Source organism: Parus major, chromosome 1 (assembly GCF_001522545.3).
Source record: "Parus major isolate Abel chromosome 1, Parus_major1.1, whole genome shotgun sequence".
NCBI lineage: Eukaryota > Metazoa > Chordata > Aves > Passeriformes > Paridae > Parus > Parus major.
Window position 1 is genome coordinate 1,745,280 of NC_031768.1, and position 10,560 is coordinate 1,755,839.

Consider the following 10,560-nt stretch of genomic DNA (forward strand, 5'->3'; position numbering starts at 1 on the left):
TTCCAGAGCCTCCTGCCTGGAGTTGGCTCCTCCTCTGCTCCTGGCCATTGATGTCACGGTGTCCTGTCTCCAGCAATTTGGGATGGATCTGCCTGGGACTGGAGAAATATCCTTTTAAGGGTATTGTTCATGGCTCCCTACCTTCCTGTTCCAGGCAAAGCCTTTCCTGAATTGCTCAGAGTTGAGTCCAAGAAGTCTCAGCCTGAAGTGATCCTTGCAGCACCAGCCACAGAATCCCAGAATCCCAGAATTATTGAGGCTGGAAGAGCCCTCCAGGATCATCCAGTGCCACCCAGCATCACCCCAAACCCTGTCCCCACATCCAGACTCCTCTGGGACAATTCCAGCAACTCCAAACCTCCCTGGGCAGCTCATCCCAAGGCCTGACCGCTCTTCCAGGGAAATTTTCTTTCCCAATCTCCAACCTGAACCTCCTGGTGCCATTTGAGGCCGTTTAATCTCATTTTTTCCCTGCCCCTCCTGTCAGGGAGTTGTGGGGAGCAGTGAGGTCCCCCCTGAACCTCCTTTTCTCCAGGCTGAGCCCCTTTCCCAGCTCAGCTGCTCCTCCCAGGATTTGTTTTCCAGCCCCTTCCCATCTCCATTCCCTCCTCTGGACACGCTCCAGCCCCTCAGTGCTGTCCCCACTGTCCCAGCCACCCCACTGCCCCTCAGCCAGGCACTCCTTGAGCATCTCCCTGACCCCAAGAGGTGCCAGGCTCCATCTCTGGCTGGGTCTGTCCACAGCCTACGGAGAAATCCCGAGGTTTTAAAGCCAGGATCCACATGGATATGATAATGAACCCCTGTTTGCCAAGCGAGTCCTGCTCTCCTCAGCAAACACAGAGAAGCTGGAGGAGATCTCTGTGGGATCAGCTGGAAGGACACAAAATCCCAGCAGTGACACTGGGAAACCTCATCCCATCACAAATGGGAAAACCTCATCCCATTTTCCCACTTTTATCCCTCTTGCCCCCACTCCACAGTGCCACCGTGGTGGCATCTGCTTTTCTCTCTGTCACCGGCCTAAAAACTCAAATATAAAAGGGCCTTTTTTGGTTTCCTCTCCAAAAAATGGAACAAAAATAAGAAAAGACAAAAGAGATGCCTTCCCACAGATATTCCCTGCATCTGGCTACCTCCCCAGGAGTTCCAGGAAATTGGTTGGCTGCCACTTCACACAGCTGGGAGCACTTTGGAGCAGCAGTAGCCTCGGTGCTGATCCTGGTTGGAATGAGAAGGGTGAGGGATGGGATGGATGGAATAAAACAAGAGTCTGGAGTTCCCTCAGGAGCGTTGGGAATGGCTGGGGATGGATAATTCTGCTCCCCAACCCTTTGGGGCACCAAGGAAATTCCAAGGCATGGATAAAGTGTGTCCTAAGCAGCTGAGGATGGAGGATCACCCCATAAACACCAGTCTGAACTGGGGGACCAAACCAAATCAGGGTGAGGTGGTGGAGTCACTCCCAAATGGAAACATGGGATGAAGGCTGGGAGGGAAGGGAGTTCCAGCCTTGATGGAGCATCCAAGGGAAAAAAGCAAAGAGGGATATAAATCCCATTTTTTGATATTTATTGGGATCTCCCTAGAGGCCCTGGAATGACAAAAATTGTTGTTGTGGGGAAGTTCAGCTTTCAGATTAATCCCAGCAGAATCCATAATCCTTGGGAATAATTTGGGAGAGATTTCCTTGAAAGTGATTATTGGCTTGATTTTGTCAATGCTGAAGATATTTGGGAGGATCTGATTGAAGAGAATTGCCTGCAGTGAAATAATTAGGAATTAATTCGGTTCTCTTAATAAGATTTTTGATTTCAAAAGGGAAAATTTTGACAAAGTAAGGAAATGAGGGATTGAAGCCATCTGGAGTGAGCAAAGTCCAATTTCCTCAAGTCATGGATACAAGGAAGGGATGGTCCTTTTAGAGCAAATAAAGAAAATTAGGAATAATTAGGGAGCTGACGTGGAATAAAATGGGAAGTTCCAGTTGGAGCTCAGAGGCACAAAATTCAAAGCAGCAAAAATCCAAAGTAACAGAAATCTGGTTTAGATCTTGCAAAGGAAATAAAAAGCAGCAAAAACGGTTTTCAGTTATAGAAATGAGAAGAGAACAAAGAAAGGAGAAGTGAGGACGCTTTGAGGGCAACCTAAAGATCAGAACTAAACAGCCACTCAAAACTCAGGGAACGCTTTCCCTCATTGTCCAGGGAGGATGCAGAAGGTGCTGGTAAAAGGAGGAGGATCAATGGGAGTGGGATGAACTGGGAATGATCACCCTGAGGTGGAGGCAAAGCACCAAGAGCTCCCTGCCTCAAATTGGGCGAACTGGGTACTCCCCATGTTCACCTCTGGAAGGATTTTCCTGGGAATTGGGATCTTTGTGCTCTCCTAGATCACCTGGAGAGGCAAAATCCACAGGGAAAAAGAACTTTAGCAAAGGATCGTACTGATAACCAGAGAAATGGGATTACACAGCTACTGGGAGATTGAGGTTGGAAACCACAGAAAATTCCCAGCCCTCTGAGGCTGTGGCAGAGATTCCCAGGAGGTTCCTCAGGGGCTGGGAAGTTTAATTTCAGGAAGGAGGCTCAGGGGGCCCTTGTGGCTCTGCACAAGTCCCTGGCAGGAGGGGACAGCCGGGGGGGTCGGGCTCTGCTGCCAGGGAACAGGGACAGGAGGAGAGCTCAGGCCTCAGGCTGGGCCAGGGGAGGCTCAGGGTGGGCAGCAGCAGGAATTTGCCCATGGAAAGGGAGCTCAGGCCTTGGCAGGGGCTGCCCAGGGANAGGGTGGGCAGCAGCAGGAATTTGCCCATGGAAAGGGAGCTCAGGCCTTGGCAGGGGCTGCCCAGGGAGCTTTGCAGTGCCCATCCCTGGAGGTGCCCAAGGAAGGGCTGGACGTGGCACTCAGGGCTCTGGGCTGGGGACAAGGTGGGGACAGGTCACAGATGGGACTCCCTGGGCTGGGAGGGCTTTTCCAGCCTCAATAATTCAGGAATTCTATTTCTGGGCTGGGTTCTACCCCCAGGTGTTGCCATCAGTGAGGATCTGAGGCAGGACTGGAGACCCCACCGCTCCCTTGGACCTGCACCAGCAAGAGCCCCCTTCCAAAATTTGGGGAACCCTGACTGCATCTGGAACTTCTGCCCCCTTAATCCATTTTAATAGCCATGGAAATTAGCATGAAAGCCTAATAATCGTGTCTGGGATCAAGAGAGACAGACAGGTATTGTTTAAATCCACATTTTAGCAGCATTAGTAAGCAAGCACAAGGGAAAACCAGTTCTCTGTTGCAACGCTGGAGGATTTTGGCAGGATTTTGGCAGGAGGAATAAATCCTGAAAGCTCTGCTTGTAATTAATCTCTATCTGCAGCTCAGAGCTCTGTCCAGGAGAATTCCCATTGCTCCAGCTGAAGATGCTTCAAAGTCCGTCGCAAAGGACACACCAGTGAAAAGTTTTGCTGGTAAGGTCTTTAATTATGGCTTTGTTAAACATTTAATTTATAGCTGAAAAAGCAGCTATTGTGAGCTGGGCTGTTATAATCATCTGTGTTTAGCTGTTAAATAAGCTCCTGGCTCTTTGTTAATTCCCAAATATGTCAAGGAAGTAATTTAATATTGGGACATGGAGTTTTTGTTCCTGTCTCCCTCCTTAAGTTGGAGTTAATTGGATGGGTGCTGCAGTGGAGCAGAAATGGTGCCAGGCATTTCAAATTCACTGTTTCAGGGTAAGATTTCAGGTTTAAATTCGGAGACATCACAAAGAGACGGAGGCGACTTAAAAACGAGGAGCACCCTTGGTCTTTTGGATCTGCCTCAGTTAATGGCAGCTTTTGAGATGGTTCTCAACAGAACCTCCAGGGGTTTTTGGGGACAAGCCCTGGGGAGAAGAGTTTGGGAGATCTCGTGGATGAAAAGCTGGACAGGATCCATCAGTGAGTGCTGGGAGCCCTGAAATCCATCGGCATCCTGGGCTGCATCCCAGGAGGAGAGAGCAGCAGGAAAGGGATTGGGATTGTGCCCTGAGCCCCCTGAGGTGAGACCCCACCTGCAGAGCTGCCCCAGCCCTGGGACCAGCCCAGGGAGCAGCTGGAGCTGCTGGAGAGAGCCCAGAGGAGGCTCCAGGATGAGCAGAGGGATGGAGCAGCTCTGCTGGCAGGAAAGGCTGGCCCAGCTGCCATTGTTCAGCCTGGCCAGGAGAAGCTTTGGGCTGAGCTCAGGGTGGCCTTGCAGGGCCTGAAGGAGCCCCAGGAAAGCTGGAGAGAGACAATTGCCAAGGGCTGCAGGGCCAGGAGCCAGGGAATGGCTTCAGAGTAGGATTTGATGGGATCTTGGGCAGGGATTGTTCCCTGGCAGGGTGGGCAGGGGCTGGGATGGAATTGCCAGAGCAGCTGGGGCTGCCCCTGGATCCCTGGCAGTGCCCAAGGCCAGGCTGGACATTGGGAGCTCCTGCTTCAGAGTAGGATTTGATGGGATCTTGGGCAGGGATTGTTCCCTGGCAGGGTGGGCAGGGGCTGGGATGGAATTGCCAGAGCAGCTGGGGCTGCCCCTGGATCCCTGGCAGTGCCCAAGGCCAGGCTGGACATTGGGAGCTCCTGGGACAGTGGGAGGTGGCCCTGCCATGGCTGGGCTGGGATGAGATGATCCCTAAAATCCCTTCCAACCCAACCATTCCATGATTCCACGATTTCCCATGTATGTGGAGCCTCATCCTGCCAACAACAACCCAAGAGCTGCAGGACAACACCTCACACGTGGAGACCTCCCAGTTCCCGAGGGGGCTGTGCCCATGGCCAGGCTTGGTCATTAATCCAATTTAACTGAGCCAGGATTAAAAATTCTGCTCATCAGGCAAGAAAGGAGAGACTCCAATTAAGTTCCTACCTCGTTTAGCAAAGCCAGAGCAAAGAGTCCAGAAATTACCTGTGGACAGCCTGCCCCAGCCAGGGTTTGTAAACAGCTGACAAATGCACCTTCAGTAATTCGGAACTTGCTCCCAGACTTTTTCGAAGCACGAAACAAAGCCACACTCACACGATAAATTATTCACTGCAAATGATTCACCAGCTTTAGAAATTACCTAATCCCTGACCTCTTTTTCCAAACAGTGGGTGGATTTCTCTGGATTGATTTTAATCCCAGAATCTTTATTACTTTCTTTTTTTGTTTTGTTTTACCTTTATTTTTTTTGTTTCTATTCCATTTTTCTTGCCTGCTACCTTACCCCACTGAGAATTTTTTCCTTCCTGCTTTATTCCCAGCCAGTGAAGTTGGTGTTAATTGTCATTTTGTGCTTGCTGAAGTGACTTTCTGGCTCCTGGGTGCCACACTGCCATCGCTGGTTCACCTCAACCCTCCTCATTTGCATTCTAAACCCTCATGGTCTGGCCAGAAATCCTTTGTCACCACCAGCTCACACCCTTGGAGCAAGGTTTCTCCCTCAAATGCCACAAAACCGCCCTCTGGTCATTTCACATTCCCTCAGGGCGGAAAGAATTGTCCTTGGGGACGGCTTTGGTGGTTTTGAGGTGCTGCCAGTGGCTGCTCCTGGTCGTGAAGTGCTGGAGTTTGGTGTCCACAGCTGATTGATCCCTGATTGATCCCTGATTGATCCCTGATTGATCCCTGATTGATCCCTGATTTCTCAGCACCCACAGAGCCTCTCCCATCACGGATCCTGCTGGAGTGGCCCTGAAGGGATGTGGCTTCTGTCCCCTCTTCCTGCAAATTGTGGGACCAGGAAAAGTGAGGAACATCCCCTAAAATAAATGTCATTAATAGCCCTGCTTTCCACACAACCCCAGAATCTTCTGAGTTGGAAAAAACTCACCAGGATCATCAAAATCTGATGATGCAGGAGCACCACATTAAAATCTGGGCATGGCCCATAATCCTTGGGGTTCTCAGTGGCATTTTTCTGTGTCCCCTCGTGGAAAACTTGTGGCTGTGGACATCTTAAAAAGCCATTATTATTATTATTATTATTATTATTATTATTATTATTATTATTGTTATTATTATTATCATCATCATCATCATCACTATTGCTATTATTATTATTATTATTAAATTTTATTTTAAATGAAAAATTTTGTAAAAAACTTCTTATATTCATTTTTTAAATGGAGAGAGAAGCCTCTGACAACCGGAACGTTGAAGTTGCGTTGAGTTCCTCTCGAATTATCGATAACCTGTGGGCCTGGAACAGAAAAATTCTGTTGTTCTGCTATTTCTACAAGCATGAAACACAAAGTGCAGGCAGGAGAAGCGGGTGACGGTTTAGCTGTAACCACATCTTCTCTAAATTGGTGACACAAGCCAGGGGCCTAAAAATAAACATCGTTGTGGTTTGGCTTTCCGAGCCAGAGCGCAGTCGAGAGGTTTGGGGCATGTGAAGGATAAAAAAAAAAATAAAATTAATCTGCTCTTCCAAAAATAGGAGAAAAACCCTCATGGTTTGAGCTCTTTGAGCCCAGATGGAGCCGTGAGTGGGAGAAATTCCCAGTGAAACACTCAGAAATTCATGGATTCACAGGATGGTTTGGAAGGGACCTTAAAATTATCCCCTTCCAGGACAGCTCCCACTGTCCCAGGAGCTCCCAATGTCCAGCCTGGCCTTGGGCACTGCCAGGGATCCAGGGGCAGCCCCAGCTGCTCTGGGTGAGCTCCTGGAAGCCAAAGCATCAAGGACAGGTTGAAGAGCAGAATAAAAACTCCCCCAGAAGAGCTGAGGACCAAAGGGACTTTTTGGTCCTTCCTCAGGCGAGCACCGAGCTTGAACCAGCACAGGTCGCTCCCTGAAGGGTTTTTCTCACTCAGGCTTTGAGTCACCAGGATTTTTTCCACCTGGAAGAGCGGTCAGGCCTTGGGATGAGCTGCCCAGGGAGGTTTGGAGTCACTGGAATTGTCCCAGAGGAGTCTGAATGTGGGGACAGGGTTTGGGGTGGTGCTGATCATGAAGGGCTTTTCCCACCTTGTTTTGTTTTCTTGTGTCAACAGCTGACACTCAAATCATTTTCTCACTGAATTTAGTATTAAACAACGAGGGAAGTGTGGAAAATCTGGGATGTTTTCCCTCTGGAATGGTGGGGAGCAGAGAATCAACACAAAACCCAACAGTAACACAAATATAATTCATTTCTAGGAGTCACACCCTGAGCAGTGTGGTGACACTGAACTCGGACAGGGGGATTCCTAAAAATGTAGGAAGTGGTTGAGAAAAATGTCCATAAAAAGGGGAATTTGATTCCTTAGAGTCAGCAGGGAATGAGAGCAGCCCTGCAGAAACCAGAGGAGGAGCCACAGCAGGTGAGGGGCTGAATTGGAACAGAAGAAATGGACAGAAAATGGAACAACCCACCTGGGATTAAATGGCAGAGCTAAGAGGTTTTTTAAAGGAAATTAAAACCTTGCCAGAATACACCAGGAAATGGGAATTTGCATCCAGGGCAGCTGGAAGAAGCAGCAGAAACAAACACAGGTAAGTTCTGAAGGTGGAACTGAGAGGAATGAGCTGAGGGGGTGAGGAAAGCAAATCAAAATCTTAAATAATAACACAAAAACGTCTTTTTGTGTGCTCAAAAGGTGAATCCCAAGAATAAATGCTGTTTCTGGCTGCTTTGGGGAGGGGTGTGAATGTCTAAATTCAGGATAATAAAGACACCAAAGGGAAGGTTTTTCTTCACCAGTGAATTCAGGGTGAAATATCTGCCTCAGACACCAAAGATGATGCTTTGCCTGAGTTTTTCCACCGAGGAAAGAGTGGCCCAAGGAAACTGAGGTGTTTCAGCAGTGGCACCGTGGCTGAGCTGGGTTTTTTTACACCTAAAACCACGAGTTAATCAGCAAACCCCCGAAAAACCAAAAAAAACACAACAAATTTTTTCTATTCCTTGAAAACCACTGAGCTCTGAGGCTGCTAAAAAGGGGTTAATTTGTAAAAAATGTGTGAATTGGGAGGGGAACTTCACCAGCTCCCCAACGGCCAGGGCTGGGAAGGAAGTTCCCATCCATGCAGATAATGCCAGAAATAACCAGGGCAGCGTTTGGAGAACTCGCTGTGAATTTCTGGCTGTTGTGAGATAGGGGAGCAGAGCCTGCTGCTCTAACCTGGCCTTTCAGGTGCCTCCAGGGCTCCTCTCCCAGTGAACCTGGAGATGTTCAGGGAGCTCAGTGGTGTCTCTGCGATGCTGCTGCTTCCCTCACCCCAAAAAGCACAAATTTGGGGCTTTATTACGTTAAATGACGAAGTTCTCTGAGGTCTGAGTGAGGCATCTCTGGTGTTTGCTGAAAAACTCCACCTGTAGCTGCTGGAGGCTGAGTTTTCAGAGCTGTTTCACACCCATTATTTTGTTGTATTGGATGATTTGCTGCGTTTTCTCTCAGGTGTTTGATGAAAATAAAACACTGTAAAAATGGATGTATTTTTTTTTTTTTAATTCCACTTTTATCCATCACGGAAATCCCGCTTGCTGACCCTCAACACCACCCGAGTCAGAAAGCCAAACACATCCAGGGGGAGGTGATTCCCCCACTCTGCCCTGCAGAGCTGGGAACTCCAGGATGGACCTGGAGCTGCTGGATCAGTTCCAGAGGGTCGTGGGGGTGCTCAGAGAGAGGGAGCAGCTCTGCTGGGAAAACAGCCTGGAGAGGAGAAGGCTCTGGGGAGACCCTGGAGCTCCTTGCAGTGCCTGAAAGGAGCCCCCAGGAAAGGTGGAGGCATTTTACAGGGGCTTGGAGTGACAGGACAAGGAATAATGGCTTTAAACTGGAAGAGGGGAGGTTTAGACTCGATATTAAGAAGGAATTTTCTCCTGGGGTTTTCCAGAGCAGCTGGGGCTGCCCCTGGATCCCAAATGCCAGGCTGGACATTGGGAGCTCCTGGGACAGTGGGAGGTGTCCCTGCCATGGATGGGGTGGAAATAAAAGATCTTTAAGGTTTCTTCCAACCACCACTGAGCTCTCCATGGGCAATAATTCACCTTTCACCATGGCCAGGCTGCATCAATCTGCTCCCCACTGAGATCTGTGGCAACAAAAAAACCCTAAATTGAGACAGCACCCCAAATTCCATCCAAGAGACAGAACTGGAGGCCCAAATCCCAACTCCCCTGGACTTCAACTCCCCTTTTAAAATCTGAATTTAACTTCCAGCTCAGCTCTTCAGGATTTATTTCAATACTCAGGACTAAGCAATACCACACTGCAGGGGTGCAAGAAACGGGGGGACACGATGCTCGTCATTTTTCCAGAGCCTGGGATGAAGCATCCTTAAATCTGCACCTGGCTGAGCTTCAGAATCCTTGCTTTGGTCCTCGAGTGCCACTCAGTCCCGTTACCATGTGAAGAATTACAGATGTTTCTGCATTTTCCCCTTGGGAATCTCAGATTCTCCCTGAGGTTTTCCACTTAAAACCGGACGGCAATTCCCGAGCTGCTGCTCTGCTTAAGGAAGCGACCTCTGTGTATGCACTGAAATATTTGAAATAGCTCCGTGAGTCTCTGCCGAGCTTCTTTTTAAAGGGAATTCCCGGCTGAGCTCCCGTTTTCCCACCTCAATTACCCCTCCAAGCGCATCCCTCCCCCTCCGGCGCCTCCCCGCAGCCTGACACCAAACCAGCACGCTCCGAACCGGCCTCTGCTTCCTCACCGAGCGATGTTTACCTAATTAAGAGCTCCTCGGCAGTCCCCAGCCAGTTAATTGTGTCATTAGCGGCAGTTTTGACATGAGGAACAGCCCGTGGCTGGAGGATGGAGCCGGCTCCATCCCGGGGGAGCCGCGGCGTGGCCGGCGCACGGTGCAATAATTGATCCCCGGAGGCTGCTCAGCTGCCAGGGTGGAATTGTTTGGCTTTGTGAATAAAATTCCGAGCTGCCACGGCTCCTGTGTAGCGTGCTAAGAGCCGGCTCCCGGCAGGGATCAGATGGGTTGTCCCCTCTGTCGTTTGGAGGTTTTTTTTTTCCCCCTGTCGGATCGGAGCCGCTTGGTGCTGGTTCCGAAAATCCAAAACCTGAGCCTGTCCTCCTTCAGCTGGAGGCTGTTCCCAACTCTCCCGAGCTCCATGGCAGCTCTGGGGACGGGGAAGTGGGAAGGGATGGCTCAAAACACGCCTGCTTTGGGATTCTCCCGGGGGTTTGGGTGATGCTGCTGCTGCTGCTGCGCGTCCTGGGTTGGTGAGGAGGAGAATTCCTCTGTTTGGGGGTCAGACTCTGAATTCCCTGGAGATCTGGCAGCCAGAAAGGATCCTCTCCTTACTCCAGCAGCTTTTCCGCTTGGACACTCTTCAGTCAGGCAGCTGTGGGTACAAACCCCGTTTTTTACTGACAGAATGTGCCCGGGAGAGTGAAGGGGGGAGAAAACAGTGCAACCTCTTCCGAGGACAAAAATAAAGAATTGTTTCACCACAAAATTAGCAGAGAAAGTCTTAGATGCTGTGCATAGGCGAATAAAAAAATTAAGAGAGCAGAGCAGATTTTTAGAACTTTGAATCCCAAAATATCCAGAGCTGGAGGGACCCCCAGGATCCCCCAGTGCCCCCCTGCCCTGCCCAGACCCCCCAACAA

General features: G+C 49.7%; 1 long non-coding RNA gene across 1 annotated transcript; it reads right to left on the reverse strand.

Moving 5' to 3' along the window:
- Positions 1–9,144: 9,144 nt before the first annotated feature.
- Positions 9,145–10,324, reverse strand: LOC117245197. Its single transcript, XR_004499581.1, has 2 exons — positions 9,661–10,324; positions 9,145–9,468 (listed from the first exon to the last, which is right to left on the reverse strand). It is a non-coding gene; the product is annotated as an uncharacterized LOC117245197 (long non-coding RNA).
- Positions 10,325–10,560: the final 236 nt, after the last annotated feature.